The sequence below is a fragment of the Cervus elaphus genome, chromosome 6 (assembly GCF_910594005.1).
Source record: "Cervus elaphus chromosome 6, mCerEla1.1, whole genome shotgun sequence".
NCBI lineage: Eukaryota > Metazoa > Chordata > Mammalia > Artiodactyla > Cervidae > Cervus > Cervus elaphus.
The window spans coordinates 15,614,700-15,629,194 of NC_057820.1; the positions used below are offsets into that span (position 1 = coordinate 15,614,700).

The 14,495-nt window shown below is 40.7% G+C and overlaps 1 protein-coding gene across 9 annotated transcripts in view; it reads left to right on the forward strand.

Moving 5' to 3' along the window:
• Positions 1–14,495, forward strand: part of MAPK10 (mitogen-activated protein kinase 10) — a 593,150-nt gene that overhangs the window by 286,792 nt on the left and 291,863 nt on the right. The window lies entirely within an intron of this gene.

A 14,495-nucleotide genomic window follows, 5' to 3' on the forward strand; every position in this document is an offset into this window, starting at 1 on the left:
GTCTTTTAAAGTCTTATGTGCTCTCTGCAAGATAAAAACATTCTTAGTGGCAGTGTTGGAGATGGAGGTCCTCAAACTCCATGCAAGAATTATCCTGAAGGTCCTATAATGTAAGGTCAGCGCCATTTAAAAAATGCTTGTAGCCATGAGCATAGGAAAGATAGCGATTCACCTGGGATTACCTATAAAAACCAATGTGTGTGTGTGAGTCGCTTAGTCATGTCCAACTCTTTGCGACCCCACAGACTGTAGGGTCTCTGCCAGGCTGCTCTGTCCATGGAATTCTCCAGGCAAGAATACTGGAGTGGAATGCCATTCCCTGCTCCAGAGGAACTTACCAACCCAGGGGTTGAACTCTGGTCTCCTGCCTCACAGGCAGACTTTTTTACTGTTTGATCTACGGGGAAGTTATAAAAACCAATATGTAAGATAATAGTGAGACTAAGATTTCCATCTTATAACTTTTTTCTGCTTAATATTATATCTTTAAGCTCCTTAATGCCAAGACATTTTTGTTGTTCTTAACACATTTATACTATCCAAGCATTAAAAACATGTTGTATTTGCAATCACGTTAGCGGAACTGTTTGCTTTTGAGGACAAATATGTGAAGTGTTTGTTATTGTGTGTATGTATGTGTAACTTAAAACTGTGTATCATATGAAAGTGATAGGTGAAGGTCGCTCAGTCATGTCCGACTCTTTGTGACCCCATGGACTATACAGCCCTTGGAATTCTCCAGGCCAGAATACTGGAGTGGGTAGCCTTTCCCTTCTCCAGGGGATCTTCCCGACTCAGGAATCAAACCCCGGTCTCCCACATTGCAGGCGGATTCTTTATCAACTGAGCCACAAGTATATCATATAGTGCTTGGGAATTGACTTCCTGATACTGTGTGTTTCTGGGCCTCTTTCTGACTTGAGATCTCACAAGAAACCTATGTAACAGCCTATCTTAAAAGTAATGTGACTTGTACCACAGTAGGAGGTGTGGAGTAAATAATTAAAGCTGCTTTCATGAAAAGCATTCCACAGCAGGAAAGGAATGAAGAATCTTCTTTGTGAAGAAAAGCACTAAATCACACAGTGAGAAATCAGGGAAACAAAAACCAACAGAGAGCAAGCCATCATAAACAGTGCCTCGAGGAAATGAACAATGTTTTAAAAACAGGACTCAAGCTTAGGAAGCTGAAAACATTTCAGTGGATTTTTGGGCTGCCAGCAATTTTAGAATCAACTCCCTTGACATTATATTGGCATCATATTTGTGTTGCTTGTAAGGAAGTTAGTAATAGAGGAGCCCATGGCTATCAGAAGCCTTCACACTTTATCAAGTCACTTAGTCATATCTTGGGCTTCCCAGGTGGTGCTAGTGGCGAAGAATCCACTTGCCAATGCAGGAGACAAGAGTCACAGGTTCGATCCCTGGATCAGGAAGATCCCCTGGAGGAGGAAACAACAACTCACTTCAGTATTCTTGTCTGGAGAGTCCATGGGATCGCAAGGAATCAGACACGACTGAGCGACTAACACTTTCACTTCAGTAGTCATGTATTACTTGGTATAAAAATGGAGGGGCTTCCCTGATGGTTCCATGGTAGAGTCGGCCTGCAATGCAGGAGACACGATCTGATCCCTGGGTAGGGGAGATCCCCTGGAGAAGTGGTGACCCACTCCAGTTTTCTTTCCTGGGAAATCCCAAGGACAGTGGAGCCTGGTGGGCTGCGGTCCACGGGATTGCAAAGAGTTGGACACAGCTTAGCAACTAAACAACAATAATAAATGGAGCCCCATACTTAAGAAATATATTCCCTGTATTTTTGAATGGAAGCCAAAACAGAGGGCATTAATGGATGTGCTCAGGGTGTTACCAGCAGACTCCAACAGTTCAGAGTTGGTGGTGCAGCAGCGAATCCCAAGGCCAGCACGTGGCCTGGCACACAGCCTTGCCAGCTTAAGTTCCATCTAGTAAGCACTTAGTGTGTGCCAGGCACTGCTCGAATCTCTCCACATGTCTTAACTCATTGGCTCTTAACAGTTCCATGAAGAAGATTCTATCAGTATCACATAGTCACTGGCAGGGAGAGAGGCTGGGAACTTGCCCAAGGTCTCACATTTGGAATTAACTGGGATTTGAATACAGACCAACTGTCTCTGGGTCCGGTTTTAACCATTACAAATGATTTCCAGCTCATGGCCAGGAAAGGGGCAGTCCCAGTGGTTGGGTTTAAATTTACATCTGTGTGGCTCGAAGAATCTCCTTTACGAAGCTCTCCCGCAGACTGTTGAATGCAGATGGCAGGTGTCTGAAGGCACTGTGGCCCCTGGTCCTTGACTTCTGAGCAGAAGCCCCCTTCACCTATGACACCGATTTGTGATGTGTGTGCACGGAGGCGACAAGATATCTGCAAGCCAGGGTTCATCTGACCATAATTTGCCGGTGGCAATGGTGGAGATGTGGCCATTGACTAGCATCAGTGGAGAGTGTGGGACTGCACTTGAGCCTCAATTAATTTTCCTTTTAGTTACAGAGTTTCTAAATTAGGAAGCAAGTTACAAAATAAACAGCAAAAAACTGAATTAGAAGCCAGATTCCAGTGCCAACAGAGAATACTCACCTGTAAGGTTTTGAATTTGAAATGATTCTTTTCCACTTTACCATGAGGAGTATAGTAATTTTTTTCAATTTTATACATGGAAGAAATTTTAATATCCAAGGTTTTCAGCTACTGCTCAGCGTTATATGGCTGCTGCAGCAGCTAATGACCATACCAGTGCTTAAACAGCACCTGACTATGTGGCAGGCAGTATTCTAAGGACTTTACATATGCTAACTCAATCATCATCATATTGAGTGTTGCCAGTGTTATGAAATGAAGTCCACTGAGTACAATTTAAATATTGTTTAATTAAATCGCAGTTATTTTAGCAAAATTAGCAGAGAAGGTAGATGGTGTTTCATTTCTTCAGTGGTATGTTTTCTTTCCAATACCAGATAGCTTTGAAAAATCTCCTTTCTCCTTGGTCAGGACAGCAGGTGCATTATTCCCCTGTCTATTCTGAAGTAAGCTAAAGGCTTGACAGCTCGTCAGGTAAGTAGCTCGTGAGTATTATTTTTGGATAGATCACCTAAACAGGCTATTTATAATTTAACTAAATCATGCCGTGAGACGTATCCTCACTTACAAAAAGGGGAATGACCTCTAGGAATTCATGCAAGAATAGAGGTACAGAAGTATTATATTGAATACTACCATGTCCTCTTACGAGTCTATTTTCTTTCTCCTCCTTTTTTTCCTTTTCTCTCTGTAATCTTCAAGTTAAGACAGCAATTCAGCAAAGAAAAAAAGACTACTCATTTGAAGCTGTACGCAGAAATATAGGATACTAATGTCAGATATTTCATCTTTTTGGAATAAAATGTAATGATAAAGTCAAACTGTTTTCTTTCCCATAAGAAACTCATTATTAAGTGTGAAACAGATCACCAGTCCAGGTTGGATGCATGAGACAAGTGCTTGGGGCTGGTGCACTGTGATGACCCAGAGGGATGGGATGGGGAGGGAGGTGGGGGGGGTTCAGGATGGGGAACACATGTAAATCCATGGCTGATCCATGTCAATGTGTGGCAAAAACCACTACAATATTGTAAAGTGATTAGCCTCCAACTAATAAAAATAATTGGGGGGGGGGGGGAAAGAAACTCATTCTTATTTTTTTTTTGCCCTTGAGGTTTAACATGTCAAAGAGATATCTCAAGATCACAGTAGATGAGACTTAGATCCTATTCTAATGCCTACTTGACCTCTAGTCTGAAATTCACAATGTAGAACAACTTCTTTCTTCCAAATCAATTCATTTTCTCTTTGTACTTTCCTGTTAATATTAATAGTATCACTATTTCCCTAATGGTTTAGGGGCAGAATCAGAGTCATTTCTGAGAGGTCTCTCTCTTAAGCATTATATTCACCCGTTGGTACGTCATATAGACTCTTACCTGGAAAATGACTCATGCCTCTGTAACTCCAGTTTACGACTCATTCGTTCTTTGCTTCTTGCCTCAAATGGAATAGCAGAAAGTTTGTTGTTGTTTAGTTGCTCAGTAATGTCCAACTCTTTGTGACCCCACAGACTGTAGCCCGCCAGGCTCCTCTGTCCATGGGATTTCCCAGGCAAGAATACTGGAGTGGGTTGCCACTTCCTTTCCAGAGTATCTTCCCAACCCAGGGATCAAACCCACATCTCCTGCAAGTCTCCTGCATTGCAAGTGAATTCTTTATCGCTGAGCCACTGAGGAAGCCCTAACAGATAGTTACTGATGTCTTATCTCTCTTCTCCAATCCACCTGAGGCATGACTCTCCGATGACTACTTAAAATATTTTTAAAATTATTTCCTCTTCCCTCAGAATGAACGATAAACTCTTGAGCAGGAATTCAAGGATCACTGGGATAAGGCACCATCATTCTACTGTTCCTGTTTAACTTCTTTTATTTGCCCAACAAGTCTATCCTCCAACCAAACTAGGCTCTTCCCCATTTCATGAACGTGAATCATGCTTCTATTTCCTGTCTTTAGCCTCTCTTCCGTGTCTACTTTTTGAAGTCATATCTGCCTGTGTGTGTCTGTGTCCGTCACCTCCAACTCTCTCTCATTTTCCCAATCTAAAGTCCTCCCTTCTCTCTATGAATCTCCACAGTCCTCTGTGAAAGTGAAAGGGAAGTGAAAGTCACTCAGTCGTGTCTGACTCTTTGCAACCCCATGAACCATACAGTCCATGGAATTCTCCAGACTAGAATACTGGAGTGGGTAGCCTTTCCCTTCTCCAGGGGATCTTCCCAATCCAGGGATTGAACCCAGGTGTCCCACATTGCAGGTGGATTCTTTACCAGCTGAGCCACAAGGGAAGCCCATAGCCCTCTGTACTTCTCTTAAAATTCTTTGTATTATAATCAATGCTGCATTTCCCAACACACTTCCAACTCCCTAGTCCCACACTCATTCATATGTGTAAGGGTTCCTTATAAAAAATATTAGGCCATTTGAATGGAACTGGGGTACTATCACCCTAGGTAGCTCTCAGTTACATGTTGGTAAGACTCAAAGATCTGCATTCAACCTATTGAAAACACACTCTGAAACTGTGTGCAGTGTGAACCCATGGACACTTTCTGTCACAAGATAGATGATGTAAGGATATATGTATTTTCTAATTAATGGAACTGCTGAAACTTTTCTTGAGACTTAGCTTGATTTATACCATTGTAGGTCAGCTGAAGATTTTTTTTGCCCTAGTAGATGAAACTAGGTATGCTTCATTTCCTTTTCTGGCCATCCTTATGGCACATGGTTTATTAGTGGAATGACTGCACAGACTCAGAAAGTTATTAGACCCATGCTTGAATGATAGACTTGAAGATGGCTCAGTGGTAAAGAATCCACTTGCCAATGTAGGAGACACGGCTTCAATCCCTGAGTCGGGACGATCCCCTGGAGGAGGAAATGACAACCCACTCCAGTATTCTGGCCTGGAAAATTCCACAGACAGCAGAGCCTGGCAGGCAACAGTCCGTGGGGTCACAAAGAGTCAGACATGACTAAGCGCACATGTGTGCCTCATACATATATGCCCTCCCTTGTGAGTCTCCCTTCCACCTTCTCGTCCAACCCTTCTCAGTCATCACAGAGCAGCAAAAACACTGCCATTCTTTTCATGCATCTTGGAGGAAAATACAGTTATCTTGTGAAAATGCATTATTTGTATTAATATTTAATGGCTTTGTTATGGTTATTTGAACTAATAGACATATAAAACATTTATTAGCTTTTCTTTCTAAACTGGTAAATCTAATAGACCTAATGATCATAAACAGAAGTTCTTTGTAGTTCTCAATTATTTTTAAGAGGGTCTGGAGAAAAAGTTTGATAATTATTACATTCATGTATATAAAATAAAGTTCCAATATTATCAAGCAGATTGTTTTTGTGTATGATAGCTATTACATTGACCTTTGAACCACAAGGATTTGAACTGCATGGGTCCACTTTTATGTGGCTTTTTTTTCAATAAATTCAGTGCTGTAGAATCTGTGGTTGAATCCACAAATGAAAACCATGGATATGGAGAGCCAAGTGTACAGTTATACGTGGAATTTCCAGTGTGCTGAGGGTGGGTAACCCTAATCCATGTTGGTCAAGGGTCAACTGTCCTTTAAATTGTGATAATATTAGGCATGAAAACTGATTTCACTTCCTTGATTTTTAAAAATAATAGGTATTAATAGAGACTTTTTCTTGCCTTAAAAAGAAAATGATGGTGTCAGTTTTTATTTTAATTTTTATTGAAACCCTAAATAAATAACAATAAAATCATGTATTTGTCCTCTTGCTTTACCGTCATATTTCAGAATTACCTTTTCTTTAATTCTTAATTATTTTAATTTTAGTATGTGACTATCATTTAGTTACTGAAAATGATCTTTATATTCTTACATAATGGAAGCATAAGCTTTCTCGAGAGAGTAATCTTAAAATAATTCAGTGATAATTTCTTTAGTTCCAGAGTCTACATGGCTTTTTCCTAAGGTAGCATTTATGGAAGGAAATATGGATAGAAATAGAGACTTTTTTGGGAGACATTTTTAAAATTTAGAAAACAGGAAAAAATTAAATATTGGATTAAGAAACACTCCAGAAAGAACAGCATGTATATTATCTATGGTGAAACAGGTCACCAGCCCAGGTGGGATGCATGAGACAAGTGCTCGGGCCTGGTGCACTGGGAAGACCCAGAGGAATCGGGTGGAGAGGGAGGTGGGAGGGGGGATCGGGATGGGGAATACATGTAAATCTATTGCTGATTCATGTCAATGTATGACAAAACCCACTGAAAAAATAAATTAAAAAAAAAAAAAAGAAATACATAGATTAAAAAAAAAAAAAGAAAGAAACACTCCAAAACAAGCCACGCATGCAGAAATTGCAGATATGAATAAATTTAGAATCAGGAATGAGGAAACAGAAAACATCTTTTAATTTAACACTTTGTGTCAAATCCTTCAAAGGCTTTCCACTGTTTGAGAGCAAAGTCTAAACTCTTTAGCAAGGCTTGTGAGATCCTTCATAATTTGACTCCAAGATCCCAATTCCAGTGTGGGTCTTTCCCTCATGGCTCAGATGGTAAAGAATCTGCCTGCAGTGCAGGAGACCTGGGTTTGATTCATGGGTTGGGAGGATCCCTTGGAGAAGGGAATGGCTACCTGGAAAGTTCTACGGGTAGAGAAACCTGGTGGGCTATAGTCCATGGGGTTGCAAAGAGTCAGAAACAACTGAGTGACTGAGCTTGCATATGTGAATTTTATATGTGACTGGAAGTAATGTTTTTAACTTTTTTTTTTTGTTTTTAACTTTTTGAAAAATGTATTTTAGTATCTGCCCCTTCAACTTCTATGTATAAACTCCTAATTATTCTTTAAGATGGGCTTCTGTGTTGGCTCAGAAGAATCTACCCACCAGCACAGGAGACTCTGATTCCATCTCTGGGTTGGGAAGATCCCCTGGAGAAGAAAATGTTAACCCACACCAGTATTACTCTTTTTTTAAAATTTACTTATTATTTATTTATTATTTTTTTTTCATTTATTTTTATTAGTTGGAGGCTAATTACTTTACAATATTGTAGTGGGTTTTGTCATACATTGACATGAATCAGCCATGGAGTTACATGTATTCCCCATCCCGATCCCCTCTCCCACCTCCCTCTCCACCCGCTCCCTCTGGGTCTTCCCAGTGCACCAGGCCCGAGCACTTGTCTCATGCATCCAACCTGGGCTGGTGATCTGTTTCACCCTAGATAATATACATGTTTCAATGCTGTTCTCTGGAAACATCCCACCCTTGCCTTCTCCCACAGAGTCCAAAAGTCTGTTCTGTACATCTGTGTCTCTTTTTCTGTTTTGCATATAGGGTTATCATTACCATCTTTCTAAATCCCATATATATGTGTTAGTATGCTGTTATGTTCTTTATCTTTCTGGCTTACTTTTTAATTAAAGGATAATTGCTTTACAGAATTTTGTTGTTTTCTGTCAAACCTCAACATGAATCAGCCATAGGTATACACATATCCCCTCCCTTTTGAAGCTCCCTCCCATCTCCCTCCCCATCCCACCCTAGAGGTTGACACAGAGCCCCTGTCTGAGTTTCCTGAGCCATACAGCAAATTCCCGTTGGCTATCTATTTTACATATGGTGATGTAAGTTTCCATGTTACTCTTTCCATACATCTCACCCTCTCCTCCCCTCTCCCCATGTCCATAAGTCTATTCTCTATGCCTCTTTCTCCATTTGTAAAGAAGTTGTTTTAAATAAATTGTTTATTGCAAATAAAATAAATTGTTCAGTATCATTTTTCTGGATTCCATATATATGTGTTAGAATACAATATTTATCTTTCTTTTTCTGTCTTAATTTACTCTGTATAATAGGTTCTAGGCTCATCCACCTCGTTAGAACTGACTCAAATGAGTTCCTTTTTATGGCTGAGTAATATTCCATTGTGTATATGTACCAGAACTTCTTTATCCATTCATCTGTCGATGGATATCTAGGTTGTCTCCATGTTCTGGCAATTGTAAATAGTGCTGCAATGAACAATGGGATACATGTTTTTCAATTTTGGTTTCCTCAGGGTACATGCCTAGGAGTGGGATTGCTGGGTCATAGGGTGGTTTTATTCCTAGTGTTTTAAGGAGCCTCCATACCGCCTTCCATAGCGGCCGGATCAGTTTACATTCCCACCAACAGTGCAAGGGGGTTCCCTTTGCTCCACACTGTCGCCAGCATTTATTGTTTGAAGACTTTGATGATGGCCATTCTGACCAGTGTGAGGTGATTTCTCATTGTAATTTTGATTTGCATTTCTCTAATAATGAGCGATGTTGAGGATCTTTTCATCACTCCAGTATTCTTGCCTGGGAAATCCCATGGACAGAGGGGCCTGGTGAGCTACCGTCCATGATATTGCAAAGAGTTATAAGTGACTGAGCAACTAAACAACACAACAGTTCTTTACAATATGATGAAAATACCTTCATAGTAGGTCCTTTTCTCTTTCTGTTAGCAAAATTAACATTTTTGCCTCATAATGCTCCCATTGCACTTTTAATCTACTTCTACCACAACTCTTACCAAATTGGAGTATATCCATCTATATTTCTGTTTTCCCCACTAGACTAGCTCTTCAAAAGCAAAAAGCATGCTTTATTCATCTTTGTATCATCTACTTTTTTGCCAAGCATATAGCATACAACATATAGACATTTGCTTGGTAAATGTTTATTGATGAATGAAAGTAGAAATCACAGAAGAGGGTGATGGGCATGTTTTAGCATTTGTTGATGAGGGGGAATGGGCTTCTCAAGGTAAAGCCCCAAATAACTCTTTTACTTGTAGATTTAATGTGAAAATATAATTCAGCATGAAATTGAAAAGACTTGAAAGAAGATGCTTAATGAAGCCAGAATGATCTAGAAGAAATATGGATTAAGAGAGCTGAGACTTAGAGGCTTGCATTATGGCTTTTTTCCTGGATTGCTTCAGTCCAGACATTTTTTTTCTGTCATACTTTATGTATCTGTAAACTAGGGATAATAATTATCATAATTATCAAGAGAGAGGAATTTCCAGAAGGGGATATTTGAGTGAAAAGTGGGCAAGAGGCAGTCTAAGCTCATTTCTTATAAGTGAGAATGAAAGAAACTTAAAATAAATATGACGTTTTTTTACAATTTGAAATATGGAGCTATGGGTTGAATAAAATTTAAAAGTGACTTGGTTCTTTATCCTGAATTTAGAAAAATCTTTAGGCTTCCCATTTTGCGTTTTTAGGAACCAGTTTTTGGCCAAATAAGCAACCGTAAGAATGAAGAGATAGACTTTTTTTTGTCAGATATTTTGCATAATTGAATTTAATTGTGTTTGGATACCTTAAGATATTTTTATGAATGTTTGGATATTTCCTCTGAAGAGTGATTTCTCTTATTTACTTCATAAGTAGTTCACTTACAAATAGTAGACTTAAAATCCAGCAGTAAATTCTGACTTTATGTCCTGGCAGGTGAGAGAACCCAAACTATTTACTAACACAGCTCACTGCTGTTGCCATAGCAACGGAGGCCCGTTGCTGTCAGCCCAGTCTCTCTGACGGTTGACTTCCGCCGTGAACTCTGTGTGACGCTGCCAAATGTCTGGCTTCTGTGTTTCCTGTTCCAAGCAATTGTTTCTTATTCTGAATACTAATGACTTGTCTATAAAGGCTATGTGGTTCAGTTCCCCTGAAGATGGGCCTGCGAGGATATGTGGACAAGTAGTGAGCTTTTTGCCTGTAGTGAATTAAATACTGTATGTAATTGGATTGTATGTTACCAAACCAGCTATGCAAGTAATTTATTAATAATGGTACCTTGCTATTATTAGGCAGCTGGGCCTAAATGAGAAATGACAGCACATCAGTCATCATTGTGTCAAAGACATTTTCAGGAAGGTTCGCAGACCTGGGCTGGTCAGCATCGTCATGTGAATCCAAATGATTGTGCACATGGTTGCCAGTGGAAAAATACATTTGCAACTGAAGTGCTTTTTTTTTTTTTTTTTTTGCTATTTCACATGTTCATATATTGATTGCTCTGAAATGGAGAAATAGCAGCTGCCTGAAATGCCAGTGAAATGGTTGAGAAATTTAAAATGAGAGGGAAAAAAAATAGAGCATTTTTTGAATACAGAAACAAGCTAAGCAGTTTTTGCTCTTTAAAAATGAAGCGCACTATGATTTTGAAATTTTAGTTATGTTGTGGTTATCAGTGTAGAGGACTGAACTCCTTTTTGACTAACCCTAACCCTATACTTCCCATCACTTCATGGGAAATAGATGGGGAAACAGTGGAAACAGTGTCAGACTTTGTTTTTTTGGGGCTCCAAAATCACTGCAGATGGTGATTGCAACCATGAAATTAAAAGACACTTACTCCTTGGAAGGAAAGTTATGACCAACCTAGACAGCATATTAAAAAGCAGAGACACTACTTTGCCAACAAAGGTCCGTCTAGTCCAGGCTATGGTTTTTCCAGTGGTCATGTATGGATGTGAGAGTTGGACTATAAAGAAAGCTGAGCACCAAAGAACTGACTCTTTTGAACTGTGGTGTTGGAGAAGACTCTTGAGAGTCCCTTGGACTGCAAGGAGATCCAACCAGTCTATCCTATAGGAGATCAGTCCTGGGTGTTCATTGGAAGGACTGATGCTGAAGCTGAAACTCCAATCCTTTGGCCACCTCATGCAAAGAATTGACTCATTGGAAAAGACCCTGATGCTGGGAGGGATTGGGGGCAGGAGGAGAAGGGGATAACAGAGGATGAGATGGCTGGATGGCATCACCGACTCGATGGACATGAGTTTGAGTAAACTCTGGGAGTTGGTGATGGACAGGGAGGCCTGGCGTGCTGCGATTCATGGGGTTGCAGAGTCGGACATGACTGAGCGACTGAACTGAACTGAACTGAACCTATACTGGGAATCTTAAGACCAGATTTGTTGTAATTGTGTTTCTCTCTAGAGCCTAAGTTCCTTGAGGGTAGGCTGTTTTCATCACTGCATTCCTGATGGTCAGCACAGGGCCTGACACGCACTGTGCGTGCATTCGTGTATGCTCAGTCACTCAGTTGTGTCTGATTCTCTTGTGACCCCGAAGACTGTAGCATGCCAGGCTCCTCTGTCCATGGGATTCTCCAGGCAAGAATATTGGAGTGGGTTACCGTTTCCTACTCCAGGGGATTGTCTCGACCCAGGGATCAACCTGTATCTCCTGAGTTTCCTAGGTTGGCAGGCAGATTTTTTTTTACGCTGAGCCATTTGGGAAATCCACAGCACACACGGAGTGCTCAATAAATATTTAATGAGTTAAATGAAACTCAGTGAACCCCCTGCAAGAAAGCTATTTAAGCTGGTCAAGTTTCCTAGAAGATGCTATTAGACTCTTTCTTTCATTAAAGAACCTACAGCAGACTACCACGATCCTCACTTTCGGGTATCAGCTGTGGTGCTTTCCATAGGCAGTTACTTAGGGCTGTGGCCCAAGCGTCTGTTCCCAACAGACACCACTCAAAGGCAGCTCTTACCATCAGCACTCTCTCTGCCCCCTGCCCCCCCTCCAGTTATTGGAGCCAATTAGTCACAGCTTTTGGTGGCATCATCTGTCATTTCTGACTCTTTGGCCTCCTCTTCTTATCACAGAGCTCCCAGGGGTGGTTTTATACAGGTACTTCCAAGGGTGTTTTTGTGCCAAATTCTGTCCCTGGTTTTCCACTGGAGATGATTTTGTCTCTGCATCCTTTCCCCTAGTCCCCTGCACCCCCACTCCAGCCCCGCTGCCCTGGGGACATTGGGCGATATCTGGAGTTGTTTTCTGGTTGTCCCATCTGGCAGAGGATGAGGTTGGATGAGGAGTGCTACAAGTATTTAATAAGTGGAGGCTAACAGTGCTGCTTGGAGAAGGCAACGGCACCCACTCCAGTACTCTTGCCTGGAAAATCCCATGGATGGAGGAGCCTGGTAGGCTGCGGTCCATGGGGTCGCAAAGAGTCGGACACAACTGAGCGACTTCACTTTCACTTTTCACTTTCATGCATTGGAGAAGGAAATGGCAACCCACTCCAGTGTTCTTGCCTGGAGAATCCCAGGGACGGGGGAGCCTGGTGGGCTGCCATCTATGGGGTCACACAGAGTTGGACATGCCTGAAGTGACTTAGCAGCAGCAGCAGCAACGATGCTGCTGGACATCCTACAATGCACAGGACAGCTCTCCAAACCCAGACCTTTTGGGCACGAAATGTCAGTATTGCCAAGACTGGGAATTCCTGCTCTGATGCTTCAAGCTCTTTCATGGAACTTGTTCAGAACCCTTCAGAATTATGCCTTCTTCATCTCCATCCCCCTCCCCCATGTTTTTTCCCCTTCTTGAGCATCCGTACTTAGTTGTGTCAGACTCTGTGACCTCATGGACTGTAGCCTGCCAGGCTCCTCTATCCATGGAATTTTCCAGGCAAAAATATTGGAGTGGGTTGCCATTTCCTTCTCCAGGGGATCTTCCCAACCCAGGGATCGAAGCCACATCTCCTACATTGGCAGACATATTCTTTACCACTGTGCCACTCGGGAAGCTTTTCCCCCTTAAGTCTGGCTTATTTTCTTTTTCTTTAGAATACCAACTTTATTGCAATAATTTATCACAAACATTATAACAGCCTCAATTCTTTAATATCCTTGATTCTTTACTAAATCTACCTGCTCCCCTCTATTGAATAAAAATATGTGATGTACTTTCTTCAGGGCCTATTAAAAAAAAATAAATATTGCAACAAACAACTGTTAGCATTGTTTGTGGAGTCTCACTTGTGTACAGATTCTTTCAGGGAAGGACAAATAAGACTAAGGATTTAATAAAACATTAGGCTGAATTAGTTATCCTGGGATTTAAATCTTGAATAATTTTTATAGATGTGGGTGATAATCACATTTACTGGGCATTTTTTTAACATCTCTTCTTTCAGAAAAAATGAATAGCAACATACTGTCAGATATTCTTAAGTTCTGTACTAATTCTAATTCTCTTTGGCTTATTTTCTTATACTTAAAAATTTTTTTCTTTACCTCAAGAAGTTACCATGGAAACAGACTCTTACAGAGACTCTTGTTTGCTACCAGAGTCTAAACTCAGATACGTGGTTATCTTACCAGTAGCTCCAAATTCTAGAGAGTAAAAAGGCAAATAAACAAATTGAGTGCCAGGAATAATCAATCCTGAATATCCCATTGCTTTTAAGAGAAACATAAAAAACAAAACTCTACAAATATACCACATAGAGTTTTGAAGCTGCTCTATAAATAATAAATATTTTATATTGTTCTAAATCTTTTCTCATTGCAGAAAAATTTGAAATTGGGCATTTGTGTATTACATCAAATTCTGAAAAGTAAATGTGGTTCAGCAATCTTAATAATATCATTTTTAGGTTGGGCACTTTTTGTCTTAGAAAACTAAATTGAACTGAATGATATTATTGTTAAGTCACTCAGTCATGTCCGACTCTTTGCAACCCCATGGACTGCAGCGTGCCAGGCTTCCCTGTCCTTCACCATCTCCCAGAGTTTGTTCAAACTCATGTCCATTGAGTCAGTGATGCCAACCAACCATCTCATCCTCTGTCATCCCCTTCTCCTCCTGCCTTCAGTCTTTCCCAACATCAGGGTCTTTGCTAAAAAGTCAGCTCTTTGCATCAGGTGGCCAAAGTATTGGAGCTTCAACTTCAGCATCAGTCCTTCCAATGAATATTCAGAACTGATTTCCTTTAGGAAGGACTGGTTTGATCTCTTTGCAATCCAAGGGACTCTCAAGAGTCTTCTCCAACACCACAGTTCAGAAGCATCAATTCTTCACTGCTCA